This window comes from Saimiri boliviensis, chromosome 1 (genome assembly GCF_048565385.1).
Source record: "Saimiri boliviensis isolate mSaiBol1 chromosome 1, mSaiBol1.pri, whole genome shotgun sequence".
NCBI classification, from domain to species: domain Eukaryota; kingdom Metazoa; phylum Chordata; class Mammalia; order Primates; family Cebidae; genus Saimiri; species Saimiri boliviensis.
This window is the reverse complement of record NC_133449.1, coordinates 233,466,756-233,493,199: the sequence shown is the minus strand read 5'-3', so window position 1 is coordinate 233,493,199 and position 26,444 is coordinate 233,466,756. Positions and strand designations below refer to the sequence as shown.

General features: G+C 39.6%; 1 long non-coding RNA gene across 1 annotated transcript; it reads left to right on the top strand.

Annotated features, from left to right (window-relative positions):
* The first annotated feature begins 455 nt into the window (after positions 1–455).
* Positions 456–24,908, top strand: LOC120364649 (uncharacterized). Its single transcript, XR_012513452.1, has 4 exons — positions 456–506; positions 15,567–15,662; positions 16,404–16,496; positions 24,356–24,908. It is a non-coding gene; the product is annotated as an uncharacterized LOC120364649 (long non-coding RNA).
* The last annotated feature ends 1,536 nt before the right edge of the window (positions 24,909–26,444 follow it).

The following is a 26,444-nucleotide window of genomic DNA, read 5'->3' as shown; positions in this document are numbered from 1 at the left end:
TAGAGAGGGAGGGAAAGAGAGAGAGAATTTTAACCCCCCACCCATAATAACTTATTTGCCAGCTTGAACCCTTCATAATTATTTATTCATTCAACAAATATTTAACATCCATCATAGGCAAGGCAAATTTTTGTTGGTGCTAGGGATAGAGTGATGAACAAAACACAGTCTGCCCTCGTAGAAGAGTCTAATGGGAAAAACTGATATCAAACCAACAAATCCATCACACATATGAAAAAATACTTAACAGCTGTGTGAACCTGGGCAAGCTGCATAACCTCTCTGCACTTCAGTTTCTGTATCTGAAAAATGAGGATAGGAATTAGCTCACTGAGAATTAAATTAACGTAGGTGCTGTTTCTATCCTAATTTTTCAGATGGAGAAACTGAAGCACAGAGAGGTTATGCAGCTTGCCCAGGTTCATGCAGCTGGTAAGAATAGCATCGGTGTCCATGTTCTTGTCACTCAAGATGTTCTGTTGGGACAGCATGCCATGGGTCTTGAGGTAAGAAGGGGCTTGTATCTGGATAATAGCAAAGGCTAGTAAGATTGGAACTTAGTGATTGAGGAGAAAGTGGCACAAGATGAGGTTGCAGTTGGAGGTGGGGGCCCAACTATGCAGGACTTGTTAAGGATTTGAGATTTTAAGTTAATGGGAAGTATTTTAGATGTTCAGGAGAGAGATGAGGGGCTTTTGCATATAGATATTGTGGGGGATTGCAAAAATGGTTCCAATTCTGTATCTCTCCAGGAATTTATGTCCCGTTTCACATAACTTCACTCATAGTGCTTCTCTGCTAATGACCAACAGAATGTTAACAAATATGATGCAAGCAGAAGTTTCAAAATACTTATATGCTTGGCTTAGCTTGCTCTTGCTTTCTATTACAACCATGAAAATACGCCTGGGCTAGCCTGCTGGAAGTTGAAAGACACGTATAGTAGAGCCAAGTTGCTCCAGTCATCCGAGTCAAGGCCATCCTGGATCAGCCTGTAGCCATTTGATTCCCCAAAAGGGAATCAAAGAACCACCCACACAACCTACAGAGTCATGAACTCAATTAATGTTGATTGTTTAAAGTCACTGTGTTTAGGGTGGTTTGTTATGTAAACTTATGACAGTAGACTACTGTTACAGATGCAATTTAAAGCCAAATAACTAGATGAGACAATCTAGTTGGGGAGAGCAAAGTGAGTAGAGAAGATGATTTGGAATTGAACCCTGATGTCCTCTAATGTTTAGAGGTCGGGTAACAATGGAGGAGCCAGCAAAGGAGTCTGAGAAGGAGCTGCTGGAGAAGTGGGAGAAAAACCAGCAGAGGCTTCAGTAAAATGCTAGTGAAGTGACATTGTGTTTGACAATATGGAGGTCCCCCACGTCTTGGCCCTTCCATGGGCCCCAAGTTCTGAACCGCCTCTAGTCTGTCCTTTTCTCCATCTCTAATGTTTTTGGTTAAGCCACTGCTGAATTTGGCTTGGGCTGTTTCTTGATTGTATACCTTCATTTCTTCTCTCTACAATTCACTCTTCACAATGCTGATAAATGATCTTCTTAAAATATCACGAGATTGCATCATCTATCCAAAAGCCTTTCATGGTATTGAATAGCATTCAAACTCTCCTAAACTAAGCCCCAGCAAACACCAAAAGGTCCATGCTGGAGTCCGCAAAGGTACTGCTTATCAGGTAGGAAGCTTTGGGGCAGGTGTATGACATTCTTTACATGGTTGAGTTTCATCTCTTTAAAACTGAGAAAACATTAGAGCATATAAAATCTAAATCTACCTCTAGACCAGGACCAAAACCTAAATCTGTTCTCTCTCTCTTCTCTTTCTGTCAATATCAGTTCCCTCCTGCTTTAGTAAAATTATTAAAACTGAGCACATGGCTGCATAGCAAGACTACATTTTCTACCTACCAATCAGTTAAGTGAGGCCAGAGGTCATCGAATGTGAGTGGAAGTGAAGTGTACCACTTTCTGAACTGGGATTTAAGACATTAGGTATGCTTTCTCCAAGTCATCTTCACTTTTCCCACTATGTTGTGCTGCATGACCATGTGGAATATAATTCCCCTTCCAGTTCTGTAGTATGAAAAAACATCTTTTTAAAAAAGTCCTTCTATTGGGGGGTCAATTTGTTATGCCTTTTAACTAACACCTCATCTACACCTGTAAAGTTGTTGAGAAGTAATTTATGTGAAAGCACTTTGCAGAATTTTAAAGTAAGGCAGGCAAGTGAGGTAGCAAGAACAAGCGATTTGGATTCCTAAGATCTGGGGTCCAACCTTTCCAAAGATTTAGGCATGAAGTTAAGATGACTTTAGGAACCTGTTTGGAAGCATCCATTAATTCCCACTGATATGATTATTAGTGGAAATTATTATTACTATATTAATAATAATATTAGTGGAAAGAGTTGATACCTATGTTATTTTTGCTGAATGTGTGTTAGGGCACTGATTTGAAACCTGTTTCTTTTTAAGGTCATCCATGACTCACCTAAAAATCCTTTACCCTATTATTTCTTCACCCCATTATCTCTTTACCCTATTATTTGTTTAACTGGGATTATAAGAGAACATTCCTCACTCTAGGGATCTTTAACACTGATGACTCTTGTCCAGGGTAGCAATCACAGTCTAGTCTATTACTTCCATTGTATGAAGAAGGAATTTAGACAAAGAGAGATCTATGTTGGCTTTCTTTGAATTGCAGATCTGGAGAGAGAGAAAGAGAGAGAGAGAGAGAGAGAGAGAGAGAGAGAGAGGAAGAGAAGAGAGAGAAGAGAAGAGAAGTGGAAGTGGAGATAGGTGCAGATTTTAGGACAGGGCTCTTACTAGGGCCTACATCTAGGTAGAGGCTGCCATGATGTCCCCTAATAATTTTATTTTTTAAAAATATTATTTCAACTTTAATTTTGGATTTAGGAGGTACATATGAAGGTTTGTTATATGAGTATACTACATGATGCAGATATTTGGGATATGAATTATCCTATATGCAGGTAGTGAGCATAGTAACCATTAGTACTCAATAGCCTTTCAGCCCTTTTTCCCCATCCTGCCAGTAGTCCATCAGTGTCTATTGTTGCATCTTTATGCCCACGAACACCCAATGTTTAGCTCACACTTGTAAGTAAGAACACACAGTATTTGGTTTTCTGTTCCTCTGTTAATTTGCCTTGGATAATGGCTTCCAGCTCCATCAATGTTGCTGCAAAGGACACATTTTCATTATTATTATTATTATGATTATTTTAACAGATGGAATCTTGCTATGTTGACTAGGCTGATCTTGAACTCCTGGCCTCAAGTGATCCTCCCATCTCGGCCTCCCAAAGTCCTGGGATTACAGGCATGAGCCCACCATGCTGACATGATTTATTCTTTTTTATGGCTATATAGTATTCCATGGTGTATATGTATCACATTTTCTTTATTCAACCCAACATTGATGGACACCTGGATTGATTCCATGTCTTTGCTATTGTGAATAGTGCTGTGATGAACATATGAGTTCAGGTGTCTTTTGGAGGAATGATTTTTTTTTCTTTTGGATATATACCCAGTTATGGGATTGCTGGGTCAAGCAGTAGTTCTGTTTTAAGAACTTGATTCTTTACAAGCTAGCCCCATAGCTGCTTTTCTACTAGATTTCTAGACTCACAGATTATCTTTCCTTCTTTTTCATCTTACCTATGCATCAATTCAAATATACCTGCCTTTGTTATAGCCTCCCAGGCTGGACTTTGTTCCTTCAGGATACAAGCGGCTGACATAATAACTTAACCTCCACAGACAAGAGATGTGAAAGCCTCCAGAGCTTTCCATTCCTTGTGAATTTTTTAACATTGGCATACTGGAAACAATGCTCTCGTTTTTTTCTAAGTTAGAAAAGTGACTTGATGGTGAACTCTGAGTTCAAGAAGGAAGGTGTGCAAAGATAGTGGTAAATTAATTTTGACCAAGGGCTCACAAAACAGGTCCCAAATAGAACTTCTGTAGTTAGACTACACAGTCTATTTATAACCTTTTCACACTCTGAGAGCCATTAAACTGAGGCAGAGCAGAAGGAGAAAGACCCTATTACTTAGGCAAAAACACAGGGCAAATGATGGTTATTACGGACACAGTGGTCTACATATAAGGCAGTTCACCACTTTGCTGTGGATTAGGGGCTTATTCAGAGTATTTTGATTCTCTGGATTCTACAGCCTGGGCTCTGTTGTTGCAGAAGGGAATTCATTTCTTGGCCCTCATTGTCAACCTTCTGCTCTTCCTAATTACAAACACTCATTCTTGAATCTCTCTAGTAGCATCTTCTAGCCATATAAAAACTTTCTTACCCTTGCCATTTCTTTCTCCTGATAAAACAATCTAGCACTAGCTGTGAGAAGCAGGATAAATTTGCTTTTCAGAGAACAATATTACTGAGTTTGAGTGCTATACAGATGCTGTATTCTTGGATCTTTAGGGCTTCTGAGAGTGAGTTTGCAGATCAGGGTCTTCCATTCATTCTTCTTTCTTACCTTTCTCTTTTTCCTTTCTTCTTTTTTTTTTTTTTTTTAAGTGGAAGGAAGAGGAGAGAGGCTAGATCTAGCCTCTCAAAGCAGATTTCAAATGTTGTGGAAGAACTTGCTTCCTGTCTTTGAAAGCACCATTCTAATTGATTGTTTTACAGTTGCCTTTTGTTTGTGAGGGGTCATGCCAATCGATCCACTTCGTGTTTATAAACACATCCCAAAGCTTAATTGTAGATCTATTGTCTGTAACTTGAAATGCATTTTCCTACAGAAAAATGAAAATGTTATAATTCCAAGGTCAGCTCAATTATGAGTCCATAGTTGTTTGCAAGCAATAAAAATGTGTAGAAAACCATACTGTTGCAAGTCTAGTAGACTTAATGAACAGGAGCAATAATGCTCAATGAGAAAAAGCTTACTGTATTTTTATCTTGAATGGTGATGAAAAAGAAAAATAACAATATGGTCGGAGTGGGGATACACTTAGAGGAGGCTACAGAAGATGTATTGAACTTAAGAAATGAATGGGGAGGTGGCAGGAGAGGAATAGATAGGATGAGCTTAGTGGGAAACAGATAGGTGTTTTCTGCTCTGAGATGTATCCTGTGGCTGCCATGCTCCCAGCCCTTCTGGAGCATCTGTACCTCCAATCTCACATAAGTTGCCATATGAGTTGAAATATCAGCCTCCCTATACACAGCCTGCACGTGTCTTAATATGTCTCTCATTTCAGAGTCTGTGGGAGGATAGGTAAAAGGAGATTGGGTATCCCAGGTTATAGTCTCCATCCTGTAGCCCACAAGTTGGGGTCCATTTTAAGTCAGATTAATGGAGACTCTTGGTTAACAAATAACTCTTTTAGTTATTTTTAAATGTACAATTAAGTTATTTTTGACCACAGTCACCCTGTTGTTCTATCAAACAGTAGGTCTTACTCATTCTATTTTTTTGTACCCATTAATTGTCCCCATCTCCCTCGACAGCCTGCCAATACCCTTCCGAGCTTCTGGTAATCATCCTTCCCCTCTCTATGTCCATGAGTTCAATTGTTTTGATTTTTAGAGCCCACAGATAAGATAAGTGAGAACATGCAATGTTTGTCTTTCTGTGCCTGGCTTATTTCACTTAGCATAATAATCTTCAGTTCCATCCATGTTGTTGCAAATGATAGAATCTCATTCTATTTCTGGCTGAATAGTACTCCATTATGTGTATGTACCACGTTTCCCTTATTCATTCATCTGCTGTTGGACACTTAGGTTGCTCCCCAATCCCAGCTATAGTGAGCAGTGCTGCCGGAAACGTGGGAGTGCAGATATGTCTTCGATATAATGATTTCTTTTATTTGGGGTATAAACCCAGCAGTGGGATTGCTGGATCATATGGTAGCTCTAGTTTTAGTTTTTTTTGAGGAACTTCCAAACTCTTCTCCATATTAGTTGTACTAATTTGCATTCCCACCAACAGTGTACAAGGTTTCCCTTTTTTCCACATCCTCACCAGCATTCGTTATTGTCTATCTTCTGGATATAAGCCATTTTAACTGGAGTGAGATGATATCTCTTTGTGGTTTTGATTTGCATTTCTCTGATCAGTGATGTTGAGCACCTTTTCATATACCTGTTTGCCATCCGTATGTCTTCTTTTGAGAGATGTCTATTAAAATCTTTTGCCCATTTTTGATTAGATTATTAGATTTTTTTTCCTATAGGGTTGTTTGAGCTCCTTATATATGCTGGTTATTGATCTCATGTCAGAGATTAATTCTGGTTAGTTTGCAAATATTTTCTTCCATTCTGTGGGCTTTCTCTTCACTTTGTTGATTGTTTCCTTTACTTTGCAGAAACGTTTTAACTTGATGTGATCCATTTGTCCATTTTTATTTGTAAATCTTTTTGTTAAACTCTGATGAAGAAATGTGCTATTTTATGTAAATCTTTATATTTAACTCTGATGGAGAAATGTGCTATTTTACATAAATCTTTATGTTTAACTCTGATGAAGAAATGTGCAATTTTACATAAAACTTTATGTTTAACTCTGATGAAGAAATGTGCTATTTTATGTTGCAGAAGCACAGCCTTCTGTTGAACAGATCTTTTAGAAGGAAGTCCCTTTCCAGTCTTGAGTCTTCATAGAATTAGTTTGCTCTCTTCTAAAAATATCTGCCCATCACTCTTATTTAGAATTCTTCTTTTCCTGAGACTGTTCATGTATTAGGATGTTCTTTCCCCAGACTCTCTGTTTTTCCCTTTACTCCTCAAAAAGAACAGACTGTCTTTCATTTTAAGGTTTAAAAACAAAACATAAATAAATCATGATAAATTGATTGGATTATAAAAACCAGTCAATTTGTACAAGTTTCAAAACTTCCTGAAATGTTAAAAAAACTCTCATAGTAATTGTCCGGCCTGCCTGGACCACTTGTTTGCTGAGACCCCAGGAATTAAGCCAATTGAGCCAGATAGAGCCGAATGGACAGGATGTTCAGGCTTTATTGGAAAATCCCCGGGCGGACTGACTGGACCCGTCCAGCAGGGGAGGGTCAGCAGTCTCGCGCTGGTTTTCTTTGTTCCGTGATTTTTATAGAGGTGGGGGAACCGGGAAGTGGAGGAGCTGATGCGACAGATGGTGATTGGTCAGTTTGACCATCAGGCGGGAAGTCAGTGAAGGGCTGATGAGGTGGTTTGTGATTGGTCTGATCGGTTGCTGGGCAGAAAGTTGCTGAGTTACCTAGGGTCGTTTGTGCTTGGGGCTAGGACGCTGGGCAGCGCGAGACAAAGGATGTCCACGTGGTGAGGTTAGGTATTTTCCACGTGGCCGGGGGCTGGGTGGGAGCAAGAGGGGATCCAAGGGTCCTCTACCAGACAGTAATTATTTACCATTTTCAATTTCCTGAGTTCTCTTCTGAGGTGGTAAGTACTGACTCCAGTTTTTAGTTTGGGAATCAGCGTATTTGTTTGGTATAGGTGCCAAACTAAACTAGTCTTACTATAGCCTGGAGTTGATATAAGATAGTTTTATGGACAGGCCTGAGCAATGGTCCCTTTGAGATGTGCTTTCAGCTTCTACTTTCAGAGAATAGGTTATTCTTATCCCCATGCGTTTCACTCCATTTCCTCCCTAGGTAAACTCCCCCCCCCCCCACCCATCATTGCTTGGGTCTCCTGTGTTCCTTAGTGTGCATCAAAATAACCTGTGTTGACCTAAAAGGAAGACGCTGAAGCAGAATTAATATAAGTAGTGAGTTAATTTGGGCCAAATTTGAGGATTGCAACCTGGGAGCACAGATTCCATTTCTCCTGACTATACACTCCATTTAGTAGCACTTACAAGTAGATTTTTGAAGGCAGAAAGAAGGGGCAGGGAGTGGGCTGATACAAAGTCATCTGCCAGGAATTCTTATTGGTTTACAGAAATAACATTGATTAGTGATTGGCTAGACATTTTAAACTATAGGGTGTTGGTTATAGTGTCTGGTGTGGCATTAGGTTAATTTATAGCAAGCAATAGCAGGTAGTTTCAAGATATGAATATATAGCTCAAAGAAGGGAGTAGGGTGTGATTGCTATCTCATTTCAATGCCTCTCTGGGCCTAATAATTTGAAAGGGCTCACATTCCTTAGATGAATCTTTTTTTCTTTCCTCACCTAGTAAGGACATGGGTTGCTGGGTTTCACTTTGGGAGTTTCTGATTAAGTAGGCTTGAAGTTGGGCCCAGGAATGTGTATTTTGAACAAGTTCCCATGTAATATTGATACTTCTGGCCACAGAACCACTTTGCCCTAGGTCAATCAGGCTCCTAGCTTCTAGCAAGGGCAGTTTTCTCTCTGGCTCTAAGCTTCAGTCTTATTCACCCTATCACAATCAGGCCTCTCTATAGCTCTGCTCTAGACACTCCAAGCTTCATAGCTGGTTCCTTGGAGGTTGAAGTCAATTTCCTACCTAAACCCCAAAGACGCTTTTCCTGACTTCAGACTGTAGAGTCCAGTTCTGACAGCTGTGCATGTTGCAAGTCTCCAGGGTTCTGGGCTTTTCAAGTCTCATCCTCTCTTCATTCCAGTTTCCTGTTCTTTTCAGTTGTCAGCAAATCCACCCTGCTGAAGTTCAGCTTTTCACCTCCTCTTCTAAGTAACACGTTAATTCTAATTCCTTCATGATGGGTGTGTGATCCTGAGAGCCATTTTGTGTTTCATCTTTTCCCTCCATAGCTTATCTTAGTCCATTTTGTGTTGCTGCAACAGAATACAACAGCCTGGATATTTTTTAAAGAAAACAAATTTATTTCTTACGGTTCTGGAGGCCGGGAAGTCCGAGATTGAGAGGCTGGCGTTTGGTAAAAGCCTTCTTGCTGCAGTTAGCCCATGGTGGAAAGTGACAGGGCAAGAGAGTGAAGGAGAGCAAGAGGGGGCCAAACTCACCTGTATAACGAGCCTGTTCTCTTGATAACTGTTCTCTTGATAACGAACCCACATCTGCAATAACAACATCAATCCATTCTTGAGGGCAGCGCCGTCATGACTTAATCACTTCTTAATAGGCCCCCCCTCGAAACACTGCTGCATTGGGAGATTAAGTTTTCAACACTTGAACTTCAGGGACACATTCAAACCAGAGCATAGCTTTTAGCAGATGTTCATTGCCTGCCTCAAAGCTGCTGTAATTGAAGGTGGGAACTGGGTTCCAGGGCTTACTGTGGCTCCTAGATCTGTAAGTTATTTCCCACATGCTATTCCATTACTCAGACATTGATATTTCTGCCAGGGAAATGGTTTTGCAGAATTGCAGTTTCAGGCTGATAGCAGCTTTGGAGTAAAGCCAAGGTCTCAATAATATTTCTTTTATTTGATTCCCACTAGTCTGACAACAAAGCCTTTGTTCTCTAGATGAACTGTATGTGTGTGTGTGTTTATTATAAAGAATTGGCTCATTGGGTCATGCAATTATGGAGGCTGAGAAACTTTACAATCTGTCATCTGCAAGCTGGAGACCCAGGAGATCTTGTGGTGTCCAGTCCAAGTACAGGATAAGACTGGTGTTCCAGCTTGAAAGCAGGCAGACAGAATGAATTCTCTCTTTTGTTCTATTCAGGCTTCCGAAAGATCGGATAAGGCCCATCCATGATGGGAGGGGCAGTCTGAGACTAAGTCTGCTGACTCAAATATTAACTCTTCCAGAAACCTTCACAGACTCATTGCAGAATAATGTTTAACCAAATATCTGGGCGCTCTGTGTCCCAGTCAAGTTGACACATAAAATTAATGATCACAGCCTTACCCCTAACTAACTCCTGTTAATCACAGGGGTTCATATAAATGAACAATCACACAGAGCATCTTCTCAGGTACCATGAGAAGCTTGCCATATTTTTCCTCTCCTTCAGGATTGCCCTCTTCTTAGATGACCTGCTGTTGACCTCAGATACCTACAGAGACTCTGTTGCTGCCTGTCAAAGATGCTGTCACCTTCCACTCACCAAAAGCGCCTCTGTTCTCTCTCATCTACTAGGTAGCAGTGCTGGAAGTCTTGTATGGAAGTGGAAGGTCTGATATCTTTGCTGAATATATTGGCACCTCTGGTTGGCAAGGTTGCTAGTGTTCCACTCTGTTGATGCAGGCCCTGGTGGTAGCACTGATGTGATAAAGATTTCAAAGCACCAACAGGTTCTCTACTGAAGTAGAAAGGATCTTTTTATGTCTTTTGTCTTATATTTCTACCTGGGCTCCAAAGTCATGCTTCCTGGTGTTGCCAGTGAGCAGAGAGAATTGAGGGAAGAAGCTTTTTGCAGAGATGGCTAGCTGTTTGCTAAAATTCCACTATGTAGAATGAGTGCCAAGAAGTAGCCACACACATATTAAAAAAAAATTCTGAGGCCCTGTACTCCACCTTTGCATTTGGTGGAGTCATAGGACTCGCTCACACTGATGTGAACAGAGCTGATGTGTCTGGTTTCTGGGCCATAGAGTTTAAGAAGTGGTGTGTGTCTCCTTCACATTCTCTCTTTCCTCTTCTGCCAGCTCTAATACCTCAAGGAATGTCAGAATACAGGACAGAAGGAGCAGTACATCCATCTTGGACTGTTCTGGGAGCAAGAAATACATTTTCTGGGCTGGGCGCAGTGGCTCATGCCTGTAATCCCAGCACTTTGGGAGGCTGAGGTGGGCGGATTACCTGAGTTCAGGAGTTCGTGACCAGCCTGGGCAACACGGTGAAACCCCGTCTCTACTAAAATACAAAAAATTAGCCGGGTGTGGTAGTGTGCACCTGTAGTCCCTGCTACTCAGGAGGCTAAGGCAGGAGAATTGCTTGAACCCAGAAGGCAGAGGTTGCAATGAGCTGAGATTATGCCACTGCACTCCAGCCTGGGTGACAAAGCGAGATTCCATCTAAAAAAATATATATATGTTTTCTGTATATTTAAAAATAATTAAAATGATAAATTGTATCCTTGTGTCCTTGTGTTATGTGTATTTTACAATTTTAAAAATTACATTTCTACTATGACAAGTTGCTGAAAATTTGAGGTCTATTTGTTACAGCTGCTAACTAATGGTACCCTAACTGATTCTCAGCTGCTTACATTTGTTCTCATTTAGGATTCATTTACCAGGATATTGGCACGAGCCACACACGGAGTGCACTAAGAGCAATTCTCAGAATTTTCTTTCTGTTTTCAACTTGGCCCTATGCCCTTGGCAAGTGTTGCTTTCTTTTTTTTTTTGAGACGATGTTTGCCTCCTGACCTCAAGTGATCTGCCCTGTCTCAGCCTTCCAAAGTGCTGGGATTACCAGTGTGAGCCACCACACCAAGGCTGCTTTACAAGTTTTAGCTCTGTTACTGTTGATGATGTACCTCACAGACCCTCCAGTCATGCCACATGTGAATCTTTAGTGAACAATTTAAGTTTGAGTTTCTTCCAAGAAAATAATAAAATACTATAGGAACAACAGATGTAATTTCCAGAGAAAGGGCAGAGGATAGATCCTTACATTTTTTTGGGTACTTAGTCCAAAGAGTATTTGGATACTTGCTATACGTCAAGCAATGTGCTAGCCCATTTTATATTTTACTACTATAATAGTTGTTACAAAGTTCTGCATAATTAAACCATAGGACAAAAAAGAATATATTCATAATAAAAATTTGGTTTGAAACTACATGGAGAATTGTGATGCAATTATTAACTGTTATTTATTTATTTTTTTGCTGCTCTTATGGTGGAAATTTGTTCATTATATTAACTGTTATATTATAATACAATTTTGTACATGCATCTCTAAATTTAAGTATTATTTTATACAATGTTGTTTGTCCTTTAGAATTTTTACTAATAAGGAAAAAAGTAAATACACAAAACCAAATTAAATGAAGGTTACTCATATTTTAGAAGTGCACCAAAAGAAAAATGACATTTAAAAATGAGATTTTGCATTCCTCCTGTCACTTTTATTCATCAAGATACAAAGATAAAGAATTTTAACGCTATACAAAACAAGCTTGATCATGTCCCCTTAACACTAAATAGATTTTGATAATATAAAAAAAGCAAATGTTTTAGAAGTTATGGCTTGAGCTGGGTGCAGTGGCTCCACCTATAATCCCAGCACTTTGGGAGGCCAGTATTGACACATAGCTTGAGCCAAGGAGTTTGAGACCAACCTGGGCAACATGGTGAAACTCTGTCTCTTCAAAGAAAAAAAAAAAATTAGCTGGGCATTGTGACATGTGTCTGTAGTCTCTGTTACTTGGGTAGCTGAGGCAGAAGGATCCCTGGAGCCTGTGAAGTTGAGGCCATAGTGAGCCATGATGGCATCACTGCACTCCAGCCTGGGTGACAGAGCGAGACCCCATTTCAAAAATAAATGAATAAATAAATAAATAATAAAGTTATAGGTTGATAGTTTTATATTTAAAAATCATTTTGCATAGGTAGTTATTCAACTTACATAAATCATTATTTTCCCAAGATGAATGTGTATGTGTTTATTCCATCCAGGCTGCTTTAACCAAATATAAACTCAATGGCTTATAAACAACAGAAATTTATTACTCCCAGTTCTGGAGGTTGGGAAGTCCAAGGTACTGCTGGATTCAGTGTTGGGCAAGGGCTTTCTGATTCACAGATCATTCCTTTCAGCTGTATCCTCACATGGTGGAAAGGGCAGCCAAGCTCCCTCAGGTCTCTTTGATAGGGCACTAATCCTGTTCCCGAGGGCTCCATCCTTATGACCTTATCACTTTCCAAAGACCCCACCTGCTAATACCATCACCTTGGGCATTAAGATTTCAAAATATATATTTTGGGGAGACAAATATTCAGACCACAGCAGTATGTATTCAAAGACTATTCTAATAAAAATTCAAAGGTTATTGCTTTCTTACTACATTGAACATTTATAAAATTTTTGTAAATACCCTGAAGTCTAAGAAAAATATGCCGGGAACATATTTGACAAAATCAAAATTTATACTCAAGAGTACGTGATAGCCCTATCTAGACCAGGATTTAAATAATTGAAATCACCACTGAAGATAGAAAAATGTACAATATCTAAGCATTAATTTTACCATAAGAATAAAAGAGAGGATGATGCTGATTTGCTGAATTTCTAAGAATCAGGAGTCTCATAGATTATCTGAACTTTTTTTAAAAAAAGCTTGAAAAGTGAACAACTACTAATTTTGCTGAATTTCTAAAAATCAGGAGTCACACAGATTATCTGAACATTTTTTATAAAAAGCTTGAAAAGTGAACAACTATTAATTCTTTTATGTCCTATGAATATTTAATATATATTAATATAATATGAATTATGTGATAATGATAATATGAATATTTAATATAACTTATTTAAAACTATACATAATCCTATCTTAATAAAACTTTGTAAAATATATTTGGGTGAGCTTTTTCATCTTTTGCTTTTTTTTCAGGCAAAAAAGATTTGAAGAAAACTTAGTAGCAGAATTGCTATTAAACTTCGTCATTTAGGATTTACTTTTTAAGGAAAGAAAATTAATTGTTAGTATTGCAAATTAAATATCTTTCACCTTTCTAATAATCAAATCCTAATCACATATGACTCGTGAAAACTATAAATTTTCTCTTGTACACTTTGCTGATAAAATAATGAGAAAAATAAAATAAGACTCTTTTTTAAACTAGAGGTTTTAATTTATTATTATTGGTATATATTTTTCCCGCTCCTCCTCACTTCCCTTATCTCTGCCTACAAAGTTCCAAACTTCCTTTAAGGTCTATCCCAAATGCCACTTTCCCTAAGAAGTCAAGCACATTGCATGCTTAGCTCGTGTTGTATTCTGCCTTTAATTACTAGATACTCTGGGGCAGAGATTGTCCCTTCCTCATTCTTGTGTCACCAATGGCACAAAGCACAGTCCTTAAGTTTGATGAGACCTAAGTAAACATTTGCTGAATTAAAATGCTAAAGACTTATGATTTCCCCTTCCTCTATAAAATAATTTGGGTGTGCTGTTGATCCAAACCTCTCTCCTCATTTTACATAGGCATGCAAATTCTTCAAGAACAAAAGTCAGCCTGGGCGTGACTCAGCAATGCTGGGTCAGTGTGTCGACCCTGCTCTGGTAGCTTCCAGAGAGCTGAAGAAAGTTTGTTCCAGCCACACCAGGTGGCAGTGTGAACCGTGTCTGCATGGCTGGAGTATGAGCAAAAACATTGTAGACATTCTACCAAAAAAGACATTTAAAAACAGTTTAACACAAAACAGATAAATAAAGTCAATCTTCTATATTTTAGGGAGAGATTCAAAGACTCACATGATTTATACAACTGCTGTTGACACAGAAAAGTGAAGAAATAAGTTTTATTATTTGCACTGGCAAGAGGTCCAGAGAGAAATAAGTATGTATCCTGGCAGACAAGAATAAATCTTGGCATTTATATAAAGGAATGGAAGTGATCATAATGAAAGTTAACATTATTATACTATTTTGCAAATATGAGAATAACTGTAAAAGTCACAATTATTCCTTGAAACTCAACTGGTCAGACTATTTCACTTATTAAAAAAATCAAGAGATTAATCTGATTTTAAAATATAACTGATTTTGGCATTATGGTTGAATTTTGGTGCAGGTAAATGATTTGTGCGAAGTATTTTTCATGTATATGAGTACCCTTACTGTCTTAAAGTTGGGATTCTGGGTTAAGTCCTACTGAATTTGGGATATGGAGAAATAAGAAACAATTGCATTATTCTGGTATCAGTAACGTATTCCTCCATGAAGTACTCTGCAGTACTTGATAGATATCAGCACTTCCACCTTTGAGTTGATCTTCTGAGTATTTTCTGCAGCTATAAGGTAGTGGGGAGCACTAACAAACAGAGAGAAATCTCTCCTTTAGACACTTATTATTATGGACACTCCTGATTACTCAGCACTCCTTGAATGCTCTTTTAATGCTTGGAAAATTTCCTGTCGTAGGAGTCTCTCTTTCCTAGGTTGCAGCAGGAAACTTGCTTCCCTTGGGGTCATGGGTGTGCGTCCTGGATTCTACCAATTCCCAGCTTCCCTGGGGTCGTAGGTGTGTGTCCTGGATTCTACCAATCAGATGCACTCTCATGTGGCTTTAACTCAGAAGTGAGCAATGGGAGAAAGGAGGCATGTAGAATTTGTCCTTGAGCAAGGGTGGCAACAAAGATGTTGGGGCTCTTTAGGATCTTCGATGCCGGAGTTTCTGGCATCTGATTCCGAGAAAACCCCCGTGAGCTGAGCAGCATTTGTGCAACTCTTGGTAAGATGCTGACCGTACATCAGGGATGCTTTGGTTGTAGTAGCTCCTGCAGAGGAATTGGACATTGTTCCTGACTGCCCAGCATCCAAGCCTTGTTCTCAACCCCTCTCAGAGCATCTGTGAGCTACCTACCAGTCTTCAATTCCTTTTTCACTTAAGCCGCTTAAAACCCTGACTGAAACAGGAAGAAGAAGAGACACTCTTTTTTTTTTAGACACAGCTTTTGGGATAATTTATAACATTTTTGTTGTGTTATAAACCTAGGGAAATTTTCATATGAAATTCCTGGCCTCAAGAAAGGAAGAATGAATACAATATAATGGCTGTAATCTGGAATTGATTAAAGATCCAGTAAATGAGGTAAAGCAATAGCGATTGAGTAAAGGTAAAGTGATTTCAATATTTATAAGTAGATGCTTTCTATAAAAAAAGAAATAATTTTAATGTTTAAAACTAGAGCAATATTAAGAAACACCTAAATTTGATATTAAGGAATAATTGAGCAAAGTCACACTTTAAAAACAAGCAGAATAGAAGACTATTGTTTTTGTCTAACTAGTATGCTATTTCCCTTTGTTAAATGGAATCCTTCTTTATTATGGGGAACCCTTAGCATGGGACTAGCATCAGGCTGTTCCACTGTTTCCCCATTACCCCAAGGAAGGAAGGTGACCTAGCTCTGGCTAATCAGAATACTCCCCTCCCTGTCCCATGTTCACGTATGGGCAAATGATCCAAGCAGGGTGCATCAGAATCTTACCTGGGATTTTGTATGTGGACTCTGGGACAGTCTCTAGTCCACTGGAATTGCAAGCTCTAAAGACAATGTAACAATTCTCCCTAGCCATTTGGAAGAATTTGCTTATTGTGGGAGGGAAGGAGGCAACAAACGAAGAGAATGGGCATGGAGGAGAGCTGGAGGGCCTAAGACCCTAATAGCATTTTTTGAGCTTTTAGTCCAGTTATGCCTGGGCAATTTCACTTAAGCTTATTTGATTGAGTTTCTGACACTTGGCAATCAAAAGAATCCTGGTAACATGATGAAATCTGTTATTCTCTATTTCTTTTTAACTTCTTTCTTTTCTTTTTTTTTTTTCGTAGAGATGGGCTCTAAGTATGTTCACGAGGATGGTTTTGAACTCCTGGCTTCAAGCGTTTCTCCCACCTTGACCTCCCAAAGTGCTGAGATCACAGGTGTGAGCCCCTGCACCTGGACTTATTCTCTATTTTTTCTTTGCTTTTCTTATCATTATGCATAGTAGGAACAAAACCAAAGACAGAAAAAAAAACTGCTTCTAGCTTTTTTTCTGATTATAAAAGTAATAAATGCCTTTTCTAAAGAAATTGAAAGACATTAAAGAGTGCATGGGCACAAGCACACAGAGAAAAGCTAGACAAGTCAACCCATAAGCCCATCGCCCAGAGAAAAAGCACTTTTATTTATATCATCCCACATACCTATGTATATGAGTCACTGGGAGCATACTGTACTTTCATAATCTGTTCTTTTAATTTAATAAGACATTGTGAACATTTTCTTGCATCATTAACTTTTTTTCTCCTGCATCATTCAATTGCTAAACCATTCTGGAGAGCCATGGTTAAAAACTGTCACTTGACAAGCACCAGGAGAGTGAGTGTGTGGTAGACAAGTTTTCCAGCATGATACAAGAACAAACTTACTGAATCTGTCTCCCATCACTCATCAGTCTTGTCCTAACAACTCTCACTCATTAAATACATTTTAGGGCTTCAGAGAGTAGAGCAGACATGTTGTTGAGCCTCCCGTTTACCTGACTACAGGGCATCAAACAGATATGATGGCCTCATGTGGTAGAATGGAGATGATGGAATGGGGTTTGGGGAGAGAGAGGAGCCTGTGGAAAGACAGTTCAAGTGCTAGTGGGCCTAGTAGTGGGGGCTTCTGTGTAGCCTTAGAAGAAGACAATAAACCTTCCATGATATGTTGAAATTCAGTACTAGCTCAGAAGACATAAGTTAGCTCAGAGGCTAGCTCAGAGATGTACTAGCTCAGATGCTACACTGTCTAAGGAGGATTTGATTGCATTTCCCAGTTTTGACATATCCAAGGTAAGTCTAGATGCCCCATTCACTGGTGTCAGTGAGTACCAGAGTAGCTATCAAAAATACATTTAAGAAATATAAATGTGTGTGTGTATGTATATATATGTTTATACAGTCATGTGTCAATGATTGGGATGAATCCTGTGAAATGTGTCATTAGGTGATTTTGTTTTTGGTGAGCATCATAGAATGTACTAGATAGTACTAGACTAGACTACATAGCATACTCTAGTATAGTCTGCACACCTAGGATATATAATATAGCATTGCTCCTAGGCCACAAACCTGTTCAGCACATGATTGTGGTAAGTACTGCAGGCAATTGTAGCATAATGGTAAAACATATCTAAACATGGAAAAGGTATACTAAAAATATGGTATCATAATCTTATGGGACCACCATCATATATGCTGTCCATCACTGACCAAAATGCTATAATACAGGGCATGACTCTATGTATGTGTATGTATGTGTGTATCTATATATGAGATTCTTGCAGGTTTAAGAGGTATAGACTGATGATAACCTCCTCACACTAGATCTTGTTAGTACTAAGTTGGATGCTCTAGGGTAGCTCTGGTTTGCTATTCTGATAGACCATAATTTCAGGGCTTGTTATTAGTAGGGGGTCAGCAGCAGAGATGTAGATGCTCTGATCTATTCAAGCACTGCCCAGGTCACTGACAACATAGTAAGTGCAGAGGCTTTGGAAAAAGGGTTATATTCCCTGAAGGGAAGGATATAGTTCACAGACCTAGGTTTTCTCCGTGGCTACGGTGAGTACAGTCATTAATCCAGAGAAGGATAGAGGATTGGTTTGATTTAGATCTCATGGGAAGATTTCTTTTGCCATTGTGGGAAGGGGGGGAGAAATTTCCCTGTGGGAATGGTGCAAAGTTTCTCCAAAGATATGTGAGTTCTGATCCAGAATTTGAAAAATTTCCCTCAAATTCAACAAATATTTATTGAGTAGCTATTATGAGCCAAGTGCTCTCTTGGTGCCAGGAATTTCAGCTGTGGATAAAAACAAAGTCCCTGCTCTTATGCAGCTTACATTTTAGTTGGTGGAGACAAACAATACACTGACCATCACATAAACATTTTATTGTGGCTAATGCAGAGTGATACAAAGGATAAAGCAGAGAAAGGGGATAGTGATGGAGGCAAAATTGTGTTTTCTATGGAGTGATAAGACAGTACCTGAGCATAAGCCTGAAGGAAATGAGAGAGCACATCACATGGGCCCCATGAGAGGAAGAGCATTCCAGGCAGAAGACTACATAGAGGCAAAGGCTCTGAGGTTAAAGAGTCTTGGTGTGTGTGAAAAACAGCAAGAAGGTGAATGTGGCTTAAGTGGATTGGGCAAGGGGGGATTAGCAGAAGATGAATTCACAAAGACTATAGGAGCAACAGATCATACAGGGCCTTTCAAAACAATGTAAGGGGCTGGGTGCAGTGGCTCATGCCTGTAATCTCAGCACTTTGGGAGGCCGAGGTGGGTGGATCACCTGAGAGCAGGAGGTCAAGACCAGCCTGGGCAACATGGTGGAACCCTGTCTCTGCTAAAAATACACAAATCAGCTGGGTGCAGGGACACATGCCTGTGATCCCAGCTGCTGGGGAGGCTGAGGTGGAAGACTCACTTGAACCCAGGAGGCAGAGGTTGCATTGAGTCAAGGTTGTATCACTGCACTCCAGACTGGGCGACAGAGGGAGACCCCATCTCAAAAAAAAAAAAAAAAAAAAAAAAAAAGAAATGTAAAAAAGAATGTAAGGACTTTGGCTTTTACCCTGATTGGGATGGGAAGCCATAGGATCATTCTGGGCCAAGGAGTGACATAATAGGATTAGACATTACTTTGATTGCTTTGTTAAGAATAAATAGTGGGTGGAAAAACAAGGAAGCAGGGAGACCAGTTAGGAGGAAAAAATGCAGTTGTAATCTAGGTGAGAGGTTGTGATAGCTCAGACCAGAATGTGGTGGTAAAGATGGTAAGAGCTGACTGAATGATGGATATATTTTGAAGGTGGAGTCCAGATTATTAACTGAGACAATGTAAGGGAAAAAGAGGAGCTAAAGATAATATGGCAGATACTTCTAGATGCATCTTTTTTCCCCCTTACTGTTAGAATCCTGAATTTGTTGGGAGTGGCAAGTTAAACATGACATTTCCCAATTGAATATGGATGCTATCTTGTAACCGTGAGGAGAAAGCCAAAATAATTACACAGACTTTAGTCTTAATGTTCTTGGGCCACTGGAAAAGATTCCAGGAACTGTCTACTTACAACAGCTTGAGAAAAGCAATATGATTGTTCGAGTGATTTGGGTTTTCTGATCTCAACTGAAATCACTTCCTATCTGAGACAACATCAAGGTTTTTGGCTTGAAAAGCTGATATAATGGAATCATCCTGTCCTAATATGGGGAAAACTGGGAGAGAAGTGAGTTTGGGTGGGAACTTCAAGTTCTGACTGTAGACGTGTTAGTGTGTGTGGATGTCCATTATGCAGTTGACTCTACAGTCTGGTTGTTTGGAGACTGGAGAGAAACATAAAAGTAAACAGTGTCCACAGGAATAGAAAGCCATGGGGTGGGAGGAGATCTTCTAGTGGATTAATAAAGAGAAAACAGTAGGTCCCATGGCTGAGCCCAGGAACACTCCCAAGTTCAGAGGTTGAGAAATTTTTTAAAAAGTAGATAGGGAAACTGGAAAACAGTGGCTGTAGAAGTAGGAGAAGAGCTGAGAGAGAGATTCAGGAGGCCAAAGAAAGTGATCAGTTGTGACTTTGAAGTCGAGAAAAAGCCCTAGGAGTTGGCTATGTGAAAGGCACTGTGACCTTGATGAGAGCAATTTTAGCGTACTGATGTAAAAGGGACCTCACTGGTGTGGGTCAAGAGAGAAAAGGAGGTGAGGAAAATAGAGATGGCAATTACAGAAAATTATTTTGATGAGTGTTTCTATGAAGGGAAATATGGAAATGCAATGGAATCTGAAGGCCAGGGAGGGTTTTTTTCCTAATGATATTGAAGTGTGTTTATATGCAATTGGAGATATTTAGAAGAGGTGGAAAGTCTGATGTTGATGTTGAAGGATAGAGGACAATTGCTGGAGTGATGTCTTTGGTAGGTCCACAAGGAAAGGGGTGGGCATTAAGGAGGTGCATAGACAATCAGTTGCATGTAGCAGGTGTGCGAAGGCAGAGACACAGGCAGATTTCATGTTGGGAGTGTGCTTAGAAATTCTCCTCTGATATCATCTACTTAAGCAATAAGTAGCAAAATTTCGTTGAAAGTGAGGAGGTAGAGATTTGAGTTTGGAATATCCAAAGAGCGATGACATTGTTGTTGAGAAAAGCAGGGCAGAGCATTAAATGGAGCAATGTTGGCAGCAGTGGGGACCTCCTGGGGCTGGTGATTGTGCATTTAGAATGAGTCTTGTCAGCCTGGTTGTATGGTTTTCTTCAACCACATTCAGCTGAGGAGGTGCAGATGGAGTAAGTAGAGCAATTTAATGTGGGAAACGGTCTATCCAATTGAAATGTAGAGCAAGAACAGTGAAGGATGCAAGAGAGTGATTTATAGACCATGAAATCTAAGTGGAATAAGGGATAAAAGGAGGTAGGTCAGGGAGAGTAAAAAGCTGGTGAGCTCACTGGGGACAAAGAGTTGTTGTATTGGTAATGTAAGGAGTGAGTAGGAAAGAAAGAAGATGGTCAGAGAGTGGAATCATGGAAATTGAGATAAAAAACCTTTCTGTAAAAAAGATATTGTGTATTTTTCACTTTTAAATAATATTCTTTCTTTAAATATGTTTCTTAAGGCACAATATATAGTAAAATTCACATATTTTAAGTACATAGGTTGATGGCTTTTGACAAAACTATACACCTATGTCATTGCCATCAAAATGAAGATATGGGAGAGTGCCCTCTCTCCAAAATTCACTTTTGCCACTTCGCAGTCTCCTTCACTCTACACCCGACTGAAACACTGTTTTGTTTTTTTTTTTTTTGAGATCGAGACTTGCTCTGTCATCCAGGCTGGTGTGCAATGGTGCGATCTCCACTCACTGCAACCTCTGCCTCCTGGGTTCAAGCGATCCTTCTTCCTCAGCCTCCCGAGTAGCTGGGATTACAGGGATATGCCACCATACCTGGCTAATTTTTGTACTTTTAGTAGAGACAGGGTTTTGCCATGTTTGCCAGGATGGTCTCAAACTTCTGACCTAGGGTGATCTGCCCGCCTCAGCCTCCCAAAGTGCTGGGATTATAGGTGTGAGCCACTGTGACTGGCTGACACTGGTCTTTAAAACAAAAAAAATCTCCGTAAATGTGTTTTAACTATTCTAGAATTTCACATAAATGGAATCATACAATATGTACTTTTAAAATGCCAGTCCACTTTTGCCCAGAAAAATGTCTGTGAAATTCATCCATGTTTATTTTGTGTATTTGTATTTTGTTCCTTTTTATTGCTGAGTGATATTCCATTGTGTAAATAATACAATTTGGGTATCCATTCACCTGTGGGTAGATATTGGTTTATTTCCACTTAGGGCTATTATAATATTAACGTTCATGTACAAGTCTTTTTATGAGCATATGTTTTCACTCTTTTAGATAGATACCTAAGACTGTAATTGCTGCTATATATTATCTGTTTTCGCATATTGTTGGATTGGACTCACTAACATTTTGTTTAGGATTTTCAGGTCTGTATTCATAGAACTGAGAGAAGTCACCACAATTAGTCTAAGAGGGAAACATTTAGTCCTTTATTGGGAGATGGGGGCAAAATTCACCCTTTGGCTCTTCCTTTACTTGTGTTGGAGTCAACGTAGCAAGAGTCTCTTGATCCTATAAATAATGGTAAACTGAACCAGAATGCATATAAATCAGATGAATTCATCTGCCACAAAACAAAAAGCATAAAAATGCATAATGGAGTCACGGCAATGAGGGATCATGTAGAATTTCAGAAGGTGCAACAGCTCATCCTTATAACTAAGTAATGTTGCCCTATACTCCTTCCAATCTCTGTTTTTATAGGGGGGTCTCTTTAATTATATTCTTAGACAACTAGTCCTTAAGTTTATTACCATCTGATGGAAATACAGTCAGAGAAGATCCATGGGACACTGTTTTAGGGGGACGAATGGTATGATTTGAAATGTGGTTATGTGGCAAATTGTTTTCAGCTGTGTTGTAGCAATGTAACTACTAAACCATAACACCTAAAGCTGTGTCCCGAGAGAAGCACAGGTGCCCCGGGTCCTTGATGTTACAGCTCTTGACACTTGGGTGAAATATCCTCTTCCTTAAGTGTGAAGTGTCTCTGGAGTATCACAGTTTTGAAGACTGTCAAGTTCCTGAAAAGTAAAAAATACTTATTTCGTAGTATATAATTCAATTTGCAGGTTAAGATTTATAATGAATTTGCTGAAACTGCTCTTTCCTACATACTCCTTAAATACCCCATAGAACCTCTGGCAGGTATTGAGGCAATCAGTAGATTTTGAAGAAAGCAATATTGCAAAATGTCTCATCACAAAATAAGGAATTACGTGAAGATAATTGAAGTAAATGAAAAATAACACATTGTCCTCTTGACTCATTTTGGTTCTTCCCTGGCAATGAATTTGTATGAGCTGCTTGGACTATTAAGGTAAATTGATATTTTAAAGTCTGTGATTATGTGTGACAGGAGTACAATATTTGTAGGCTTTTATTTGTGTATTTATATATACAAAATATCTATGACCAATGCGAGTAAAATACCCTCTGTATTTAAATTGCTTACTTAGTAGAATACTTGCCAAACATCACTTAAATGAATACTTATTATATGTGAAACACAAGTGCTTTATAACTTGCTTTAAAAATATTTAATTAAGAAATGGAAAGGAAGGCTGGGCATGATGGCTCGAGCCTATAATCCTAGCACTTTGGGAGGCCAAGGCAGGCGGATCACCTGTGGTTGTGAGTTTGAGACTAGCCTGGAAAAGATGGTGAAATCGTGTCTGTACTAAAAACACAAAAATTAGCCGGGCAGGGTGGTACACACCTGTAATTCCAGCTACTCAGGAGGCTGAGGCAGGAGAATCGCTTAAACCCAGGAGGTGGAGATTGCAGTGAGCCAAGATTGTGCAACTGCCCTCCAGCCTGGGCAACAGAGCGAGACTCTGAGAAAAAAAAGAGATGGAAGGGAAAGTATCTTAGAGCACAATATATGTCAATAGGGTATATGACTTACATAGTCAAGGGGTTATATGACTTTGGGGCAACAATCTGTTAGAATAAGTCTTCTGAACACCTAGGGCTTATGCTGTTAAAAGCTTTTTTTCTTTTAACCAGTTAAGTAATATGTATTTTTAAAAGTATTGTTGGATTTCCTGCCATCTCAGGCAGACCATATCGAATATAACCTATGATTTCTGTAGGTGATGATTATGTGTGTCAGTTCACCAACGGTGCACACCTTGAGGTTGATTAAAGTGCATAGACACATAGGAAGAGATCGGGAAATGAAGTAGCGTAGTAGTTTGAGGCCATGGATTTAATGATGTGTCTGCCTCCTCTCTCCTTCCTTTCCCCTCCCTCCCACACCCATTTGCTTCCAATCATCTACTCATTTAAACTTAGCAAGATGGAGGATGGTTACAAGAGGTTGGTTGACCTTGGTTATTCCATCACTAACTTCATTTTATGTTTTTACATTTTGGTTTTGGAGGAGGTCCCAAGGCTGACTAAATACGTCCATGTGGGACTCAGGTGCATATGTTTATAGGCCTTTATCTCTCATTTTTGTGCACTTAGGTCCTCTACTTTCTTAGTTAGCAAAAGAATGATTTCTGGTTACATGGCACCTTGCTGGAATAAGCTCTGTGTACTTCAAAGTGCAGGAAAAGCATGACTGGCCTGCTCAATACACGTCTTTCCAATTCTTTTCTCTCTCTTTTCTTAGAAGCAGACCCTGAGACAAAGATTCAAATAAAAGCAGTTTGCTTGGCAGGTGAAGGAAACACCAGCAGGTGAGTGGGATGTGAGAGAAGATGAAGGCAGTCGGTAAAGAGAGTGTTACAAGCCAGCCTCCACCATGGGCAACTGGAGCTGAAGCCTGCTTTGACAAACAGTGGCAAACACTCCCGAGTCACCACAACCAATTCCTGTAAGTCAATAGTTGAACATTGATGGGCTGTTAAAATTTTCGCGCTTTCAGCCTGCCTGCGTGGGTCAACAAAGTGTGCTTAGGTGGCTAAAGAAAGTGGAAATCGGGCACCACGAGCTGACGTGGTGATGGCAAGGAGATATGAGTGGGGCACTTACAGTGCCGCTGGAGTTGGTGACATGAGAATGACCCCTACTCCCAGCTCATTGATTTACAGACTTGCATTGCGAGAATGAATTAAGAGACCGCTATGACTTTCCTTTACCTATAGTAGTATCTAGAAACACTGGTTTCCAATGTTAGTGGAAGAAAAATATAATTGCTACTAAGTAGAACCACATTCTACCTATTTATGCAGCATTTCTGGTTTATATCCTGCATATGTTATCCCATGAATTGCCTGACTCAGCCTTACTCTTATAATAACTTGTCTACTGACAATTTGAGTTTCTTTCTTCTCTCTTGAATGGTCAGATAGGGGCGTGTGAGTAAGAAGTGATTGATTTCCTAGTGTCAGTTTACTTCACTCCCTCAAACCAGACATTTCTTGAAATTATAGAGTAGTGATTTTGAAAAATACAAGTCAAGCACTGCCTATTTATAAAAATTCTCTATTGTCCTTATAAGGTTCTTAGCTGTGGGAGCAGGGTGTACAAATACACAGGGATTCTGTCTCATGTCGTAGTGGAGCACTGTTTTTTTTCTGCCAACATCTTTTTCTTGTAGAAACGTTTTTCCTCAAATCCATTTGGCTGTGCATGTATGTGTGTGTGTTTGCATATACGTGCACGTGTGCATAATGAGTCTCATAAATATACATCCCACTTCCAGGGTTAACATGTCGCTGGGGCTGGACCCATCTTACTAGTATTTGACTGGGCATACAGAGGTGGAAACATGATCCAATTATGGCCAGAGTATACAGTGTGTGTAAGAGAGAGAAAGAGAGAGGAACTATGGATACTGCGGGACTGAAGCTCTCCTTCTTCCTTGTTTGCTCATCCAGGATCACGTAAGGCTGGGGATGATTCTGGGCACTTTAGTGACTCCCTTAGGTGGAGAGGCATAACATGCTGAATGCGGCCAAGTGGAGACAAATAATAGAGATGAAAAGTCCTGGCAGTTTAGACCCTGGAGCTGGCTTGATTGAACTTGACCTTGGGGCCTTCTGAACCAATTTTTCTACTATCTAATAGTTCTTCTTCTCTTTTTTGCTTAAGCTAATTTAAATTAGGGTGCTAGCACCTGCAATAGAAAGGCTTCTAACTAAAACAGTCAGAGCTGGCAAGAAACTGAGAATGAAAGAGAAAATGTATCAGAAAAAAGTTTTGAGATACTTAGCTTAATAATGAAAAATCTTAAACACAATAAAATGCATTCAATATCAATAATGAGATTTTTTATGAAACCAGAGTATGTATAAAATTATGACACAATGGCTGGGCATGGCGGCTCATGTCTGTAATCCCAGCACTTTCAGAGGCCGAGGTGGTCAGATCCCTAGAGGCCAGGAGTTCAAGACCAGCTTGGCCAACATGGCAAAACCTGTCTCTTCTAAAAATACAAAAATTAGCTGGACTTGGTAGTGCATGCCTGTAATCCTGGCTCTCGCAATGCTGAGGCAGGAGAATCTCTTGAACCTGGGAGGTGGAGGTTGCTGTGAGCTGAGATCGTGCCATTGCACTCCAGCCTGGGCAACAAGAGCAAAACTCTATCTCAAAAAAAAAAAAAAAAATTATGACACAACTGGCAACAAACACTGTCCATTGTTTTCCTTAAAGTGACTGGAATAATGGAATACAAAGTTAAATGTCCGTCAATATCCACATCTGAATAACCATACTTTTGCCAGTCAGTATTTTTTCAAGAAAATATGGTGTTAGAT